We start from the raw sequence: 5702 nt of genomic DNA, 5'->3' as shown, positions 1-5702 counted from the left end.
CGCCGTTTACACAGCATGTACTCAGCAACCTTCAAGCGGAAGCCCAGCGAGGGTGTCGGCCACAGCCTACCTACTCAAGTCTCTAGTCCAGGTTTATCGCCTATTCAGGTTCCATCCGCAGGGAGTCCGGCCGAGGTTTCCACATACGGCCCCGAACGATGTGTACAGGGTTCCGAGACACCAAACGGGCACCCGGCATGCCCGGCCACGTGCCTACCGCATCACAGCCCACCCCTCCGGTCAGCGCTGCCCACGGCCTCCAGCATACTACAAACACCAGAAACTACTTGCAACTCCTGGACAGAGGACAAGGGTGATTAAGAAGCCGAGAGGGTCCATTGGTTTCGGGCCCAATGCGTGGTAGTAACTGTATCATGGATCACAAACACAGAACTCAGTTCCTGAGGACGGCTTCAATGAGACAACCCACCATATACTCCTACATGGCCTCTCACCGCTACCTTTACCAAATCGTGTTCACACACTTAGCTCACACATAGTAGGACATGTTCATCACCATTCCAATTCATCCCCGATGAATCAGACCCGACTCAACTCTAAGCAGTAGCAGGCATGACAAACAAGCATGAATGAGTAGGCACATCAGGGCTCAAACAACTCCTACTCATGCTAGTGGGTTTCATCTATTTACTGTGGCAATGACAGGTCATGCAGAGGAAAAGGGGTTCAACTACCGCAGCATGTAACAGTTGAATCGATGTTGTCCTAATGCAGTAGAAGAAAGCAGGAGCGAGAGACTGGGATTGTATCGGAATGAACAAGGGGGTTTTTCTTGCCTGGCACTTCTGAAGATATTATAGTTCTTCATCGGTGTCATCGAACTCATCGTCGGAATCACGGCTATCGAGAGGGGACAAATACCGACAAACAAGGAAGAACACAATCAATGCAATGCACAATATGATGCATGATCATGACATGTCAAGAATGTTATGATTTACACTAATGCATCTAGCAACAGTTTAAATGAGGTCCATATGAACTAAGGGTTCATATGCAAACTCCATATTTAGCATTTATAATGTCATTATCATGTTTTCACCTATACAGCAGGTATAACTTAGTTTGACATGCATGAAAATGATACAGATGGATAGATTGCTTTTTCTGATAATTTTTCATATATAAATTATTCCATTCTGAGCTACGGTTGATTTTATATGATTTTTAGAAGTTTATACTATTTTCTGGAATTTCCTGAATAAACTTAAATTCAGAAAATGTTTTACTGCGTCAGCATGACATAGGTGTGACGTCAGCAGGTCAACTGGGTCGGCCAGGTCAAACCTGACCTGTGTGACCCATAAGTCAGTGTCTCAGGCTGGTTTGGGTGGATGACAGGTGGGACCGGTCAACGTTGACTTGACCAAAGTCAAAGCTGACATGTGGGGTCCACGGCATTAGCTTAATTTAAACAGGAAATAACCCTGTGGTTAATTAAGGGCGGGGCCCGTCTGTCAGTGAGCTAGGGGGTTAGTTAGTGGCGTCATTAGCCGCTAATGATGTCGCCACGTCAGCCTCGCCGGAATATGGCCGGCTGGCAAGCATTCCGCACGGCGGAGGCGTCGGGTTTTGCCATCCGGCGACCATTGGGCTCGGGGTTTGGCCCTACGGGCTGCTGGACGTGCACCGCATCCAACGGAGCAGGCGACTGGGCGAGGGGAGATCCGGAAGTACGGTGGCGACCACTTGGGCGGCGGCCGGAGCTCGGGCAACGGCGGAGATGGCGCTACAGGGCACGGCAGGGCAAACCCGTGGGTGCTTCAGGTTCACAGGAGCGCGGCGAGCACGCTGGTGATGCTCGGGCGAGCGGCCGAGCTCAGGAGCACGGAGCTCGTTGGCAATGGCGGCGGTGAGCTTCGGTGCAGATGGGGAACGAAGCTAGAGCATGAACGCAAGTAGGAGAGGAAGGGGAGTAGGTCCGTGAGCTCACAGTGGTTGCAGCAGAGGCTACGGCGAGCTCGGAGGAGGTCCGAAGCGAGCGGGGCGGCGGAGGCGATCTCGGCGACCCGAGGAAGAAGAAGGCGTCGGCGGCGGCGCTTCGAGGCGTCCGGCGTTGTGTAGCTCAGCGAGGGGGTCGAGGACGAAGTGGCGGAGCTTCTGGGCGCGTCGGTGAGGCGAGGGGGAGGCGGTGGCCGCGGTGGTGGTGAGCGGCGGTGGCGAACGCGCTCGGTGGTGCTGCGGGAGAGAGCAGAGGAGGGGGAGGGGGTCCAGGGAGAGAGCGAGGGGGTCGAGAGGGAGTGCGTGGCGTCTCCAGGGTGTCCCGGGGAAGCGGCAAGCAGGAGCTGGCGGAGAGCGGGCGCGCGCGGGGCGACCACGCGCCCAGTCCTTCTGGCAGAGGAGGAAGATGACAAGGGGGGCACTGGTGGGCTGGGCTGGCCACTTGGGCGGCAGGTAAGCGCCAGGTAATTCCTCTGTCTCTCTTTTCTTTAATTTTTTCTGTTTTCTATTTTCTGTAATTGTGTTTGGCTTTATTAAAAATGCCAGGGCATTTCCAAAAATCATGAAACTGCTCATGATCACTGTTGGGAATATATCCTACAGTAACATTTTAGTTTATGATTATTTGAGGATTTAAAATATTTAATAGCATTTAAATGCCCAAATGCAAATAGAGTATGATTTAATCCAGAGCCCAAATATGTCATGGAAAAATGTGCATCACCTCTGGTTACTGTTTCCAGCATTTTCCAAGAATGATGAACATTTTTGAAAGCCATTTGGATTTACTGGAAATATTTTGGTTGAACCTAGTGAATTCCTTTAATGCTAGGGTTTAGGCAATCCCCATTTCAAGTTTCTTTCAAAGTTTAAACATGATGCACACATGAAGTTAGCCTAGTGCAATGTCTGAAGCTAGGGATGTGACATGCATCCGCCGCACCGACGACTCACTCTCCGGCGCCTCCTTCTACCCGGCATCCTTGGCCGCTCCCTTGCCCCTGCTGGTTTCGGGCGCCATGGCAGCTGGAAGGGGGCGAAGAATCAAGAGCAATGGGGGCGCAGCGGCAGCAAGCAGAGGCAAGAACTTCGAATCTTTCGCCTGAGGAAGAAGAGAGGAATGGCGGTTTCGAGATTGGAAGAGGCGCAGAGGGTAAATGAGCAGCGCGCCTGCTGTTTTTCCTTTTTATGGGGAAGGCACGGGCCGCCTCTTTACCATTTAAGACGAAGTGACGCATGAGGGCAGCAACCGCCCCACGCATGACCCCCACATCACGCGTGACCCCCACGTCGCGCATTCAACACGAGTCATGGGGAAGCGCAACAAGCGAGGGAGTTACTGCGGTAAAAACTCCGCCGCACACGTGCCCGCGCACCGTTCTGGGCCTGGCCCAATAATTCCCCGCGCTTATATATGGCCCAGGCCCGGGGGCTCATGTCGGTGTAAAAAAGTAGGGGTCCCTTTTTGCACCCCTTTACTTGTGCTCGGGCAGTCGCAGCCCCACGCCCCTGGCCAGGCTTGGCGGGGCAAAGGAAACAAAGCCACAAGACGACCAGACCAACACCAAGCCAGAAATACAAAGAGCAGAAGGGCGAGGTGGACTCCCCCGGCAAGGCCCTTGCCGGGCCGGCCTCCATAGCCCCGGCAAGAACCTTGCCGGGGCAACTTGCCCAACGCCAGCAGGGCTGCCACCCTTGAGCCTGAGAGTTCCGACGCCCTCAACCACATTGGAACCAAAGCTCGAGAGGCGCCTCCGTGGTGGCATGCAGATCTTTGTGAAGACCAAGAACGTGCAAGATTAGATGAGAATCAGAAGACAGAGATCCTCGGTGAGATCCTTGCCGAGGATACCCACAAGACCCCCCTCGGCAAGACCCTTGCCGGGGACGCCCACGACGCCACGGCAAGACCCTTGCCGAGGCCCCGGCAAGACCCTTGTCAAAGACATCCGCGGGGCCGCAGCTAGGCCCACATCTGCCAAGACTCCACCGCCATTCCCATGCAGCTGCCAGCCCACCAACTAGGCGAGCACCTGCGTGGCGACGTGCGGCCTCTAGGCCAACCCAGCAAGCACATGCGTGGTGGCATGCAGATCTTCGTGAAGACTCTGCCAGCGCATCAACTCAGCAGCCAGCCAGCCAGCGTGGCACTACACGCCTCGTCAGCTCGGACGTGCGTCGAAGCCAGGCAAAGCGGCGATAGCTGGGACGAGTGAGGGAGTCCTGGACTAAGGGGTCCTCGAGCGTCCGGCTTGTTGGACATGGGCCGGACTAATGGGCTGTGAAGATACAAAACTAAAGAGTCTCTCCCGTGTCCGGATGGGACTCTCCTTGGCGTGGAAGGAAAGCTTAGCGGCCAAATATGAAGATTCCTTTCTCTGTAACCGACTTTGTACAACCCTAGTCCCCTCCGGTGTCTATATAAACCGGAGGGCTTAGTCCGGAAAGAGATACAGTCATACAGGCTAGACTTCTAGGGTTTTAGCCATTATGATCTCGTGGTAGATCAACTCTTGTAATACTCATATTCATCAAGATCAATCAAGCAGGAAGTAGGGTCTTACCTCCATAGAGAGGACCCGAACCTGGGTAAACATTGTGTCCCATGTCTCCTGTTACCATCGACCTTAGACGCATGGTTCGGGACCCCCTACCCGAGATCCGCCGGTTTTGACACCGACATTGGTGCTTTCATTGAGAGTTCCACTGTGCCGTCCTAAAAAGGTTTGATGGCTCCTTCAATCGTCCACAACAATACTATCCAAGGAGAGGTCTTCCTCCCCGGACAGATTTTCGTGTTCGGCGGCTTCGCACTGTGGGCCAACTCGCTTGGCCATCTGGAGCAGATCGATAGCTACGCCCCTGGCCGTTAGGTCAGATTTGGGAGCTTGAACTACGTCATGGATATCCGCGGAGACTTGATCTTCAACGGATTCGAGAACACGGCAGTCGCTCCCCGTCACCACAATGAACATGACTTAAATCTCTCATCGGGCCATACCTAGGAAATTGCACCTGTAACTGCTCTGGCCATAGATCTGGAGCAGATCGCGCCATCCGAGCACGGGAAGCTTAACCCCGCCACGGAAGCCGCAGATTCCGCGGCGTTGGAATCGCACACAGACCTAACCTTGGGTGATGTCCGTGTCATCGGAACCTCGGACTCGTTTCCGGCTATAAGTTCCGAACTATGTGTGTCCGCGTATGTCGAGCAGGATCGGTCGTCGATCGCCGAATTCAGCGCCGCGGACATCTTCCGGCACTCGCCTTTAGGTGATGTGCTAAACTCATTAAAAAATATGTCCGTAGCGGGGAACTCATAGCCGAACTGTATCCGGTTCGAACTGGAGGCTGGTGAAGGGGAATTTCGCTTCCCACCCGCCACCCACTACATAGCCACTGTCGAGGACATAACCGACATGCTCGATTACGGCTCCGAAGACATCGACGGTATGGACGACGATGCAGATGAGGAGCACGGCCAAAACCCGTTGTTCACCGGACGCTGGACAGCCACGTCTTCGTACAAAGTATACATGGTGGATACACCTAAAGAGAATAACGGCGAGGACAAGGAAAATCCATTGGAGGATGAGCCTCCTAAGACACAACCAAAGCGCCGGCGTCAGCGGCGCCGCTCTAAATCCCGCCGCACCAAGGATAGCAACACCAGCACAAGAGACAATAACACTTCGGACGGTGTCGAAGACAGAGAAGATCCCGAGGAACAAACGGCCGAA

Source organism: Aegilops tauschii, chromosome 6 (assembly GCF_002575655.3).
Source record: "Aegilops tauschii subsp. strangulata cultivar AL8/78 chromosome 6, Aet v6.0, whole genome shotgun sequence".
Taxonomy (NCBI): Eukaryota; Viridiplantae; Streptophyta; class Magnoliopsida; order Poales; family Poaceae; genus Aegilops; species Aegilops tauschii.
Note: the sequence above shows the minus strand (reverse complement) of the source record.